Consider the following 2,492-nt stretch of genomic DNA (forward strand, 5'->3'; position numbering starts at 1 on the left):
ATCTTCAAAAAGGCAAAACCTAGCTTGAAACAAGAAATGCAGTCTTGGCTAGATTACTTGTAGAATTGGTCTTACTTTGAACACATCCTTGTAAAGCCTCATGTAATTGCCTCATCATATTAATGAAAATAGAGTTACAGTGGGGACCTTCCCCACCGTGTTTGCTCAAAAAAAAGTTTAACATTTTCTAATACATGGTCAACATTTTTATATACACATTTAAGTTTTCTTTTTCAAATACAAGTTTAATATCTTTTGAATACATGGTCAAAAAATGTATATACATGTTTAACATTTTTTGAACACTTGTTGAACATTTTTTTAAATGCATAGATTAACCTTTTTCAAGTTCATGATCAACATTTTTTCTATACACATTTCATGTTGTATATTTTTGTATACATAATGAACATTTATTTATATGCATTTAACATTTAACATTTTTTAAATGCTTGATTAAAATTTATTGAAATATTTTATGTAAAGTATTTATTGTCATATAGAATATTTGGGAATAAAAATAAAGTAAAAAACATTAAAACATAAAAAAAACGAGAATATGTCTTGTGGCCTGTGATCGGCGGTGCGATGGGCCAGCCCAATAGAGAGTCACCTTCTGTGAGACTTCCTCTTGTCTTGCTGAATGCGAGATGTAGGGGCACCCACGACTTAACTGTCACCGCTCCTTAACTGCCCAAGCTAATTTTTAGACAAATCAACAATCTAAAAAAAATGACAACCAACAATCAGCCCAGTGGCCCAATGAAACTAGAAGCAACTATGGGTGTGGCCTGCACAACAAAAACAGGCTACAACAACAAAAATGATATGAGGTGAATGAGACAAAATTATATCTTAGCTGAATGAGTTCTTGGCACTCCTTTTATTTAATCCTTTGTCTTTCTTCTCCCTCAAAAATATATTACTAGTACGACCTAGCAACTTTATACTAAATCAACCATAACTAATATGAAATGGGGGGAGTATATATAATACATAAAAGTACAAGATTGAAAAGAGTGCTCACACACCGATGTCCGATGGTGAGAAAAAAGGTGAAGGGGGAAAAGATGATTGCCTGGGAAGAAGGAAGAGGGAGTGAGAAACAATTTTCTTGTATAGGACTTGAAGCCATGAGTTGGTATGGTTGACACTTTTTTTTTACTTGAAAAGTTATTTAATCTCATTATTTTCTGTTCTTCCGTGGCAACAAAACAAAGAAATGGGTTAGAACATCTAGAATCTAAAACAAAGACAACTACTTATCAACTTAAGCATCCATTGGTTCCAGTGGAGTAAAAAAGTAAAAAAAATATTTTTATATTATGGGACAGAGGGAGTAGCATACAAAAATGGTTGAAGTAGCAACCGGTATTCAGTAGTAAAGATGTAATTCCAAAGAGTAAAGAAAGCATACGAGTAGCCAAGATACCAACTAACAAAAGGCACATACCGCATGGCAGACAAGATATTTCGAAGCAAATTACTAACTGTTAACCCTTCTAATGATGAAACTAGATTCACATGATTTAGAGGTCTGGAACAAAGATAACAACACATCACCGAGCGCCAAACCAGCACGCCGGCCGACAAAGCACAAACAGCTTCACTTCTAGTACCATTGTTACAAGCAGAACAATGAACCAAAACATATCCATCAACTGCTAAATCACAGCTGAAACTAAAGACAGTACGCTATCCATTTTCCAGGCCTTCGCGTGACAGGACAAGAGCCAGGATTTGAATGGAATGCTTCAGACACCACCTTCGACAACTTGATCGTAGTTCTATGCAGCAAGCTTCATGAAACGTCCTTCTATACAGCCCTCCAATGTTGCTTATGCACTCATGTTGGGCGGATGATTTAAAATAACTCGTCCATAGGAATTTTACGATGCTCGTTCCTCTTGTAAAGCTCCACCTGCATATGTGCTCGTCCATGGAATTTTACGATGCTCGTTCCTCTTGTAAAGCTCCACCTGCATATGTGGAACAATCAGATGAAACCGGACATAAGCATACTTTTAAATCGCGGGCGAAGGAGTTTAGCTGAAGGAAAATTGGCAGCGAAATTATAGGAAGGAAGGTCACGATCTCCGGCGAAATTGGCGCGATCACCCACGACTTTGGGAAGGAAGCAAATCGCGGGGAAGATTCTGAACCGCGATAGCGCCGCTATAGCGGTAATTTCGCCCGCGATTTAAAAGTATGTATATAAGTGACAAGGCCAGACCCTTGAGCGTTATAAGCAGGTTAGCCGTGACAAGCTCAGACCCTTGAGCATTAGCCGCCCGGTTAGGCTCAATCCACTTCTTCAACGGATCCATCCTGTGGGTGGTCCTATTTCTCAAATATTCAAAAAATGAATAGCTTTGTAAAATATTGTGGGAAGCGTTAAACCCTTTTCTCGAGCCGCACTTGTATTTATATGGATGTTGTCGTGGCTTACAAGATGATCGATCAAGAGTTTGATCGAGAGGTACAGAGAGAGA

This window comes from Triticum dicoccoides, chromosome 5A (genome assembly GCF_002162155.2).
Source record: "Triticum dicoccoides isolate Atlit2015 ecotype Zavitan chromosome 5A, WEW_v2.0, whole genome shotgun sequence".
Taxonomy (NCBI): domain Eukaryota; kingdom Viridiplantae; phylum Streptophyta; class Magnoliopsida; order Poales; family Poaceae; genus Triticum; species Triticum dicoccoides.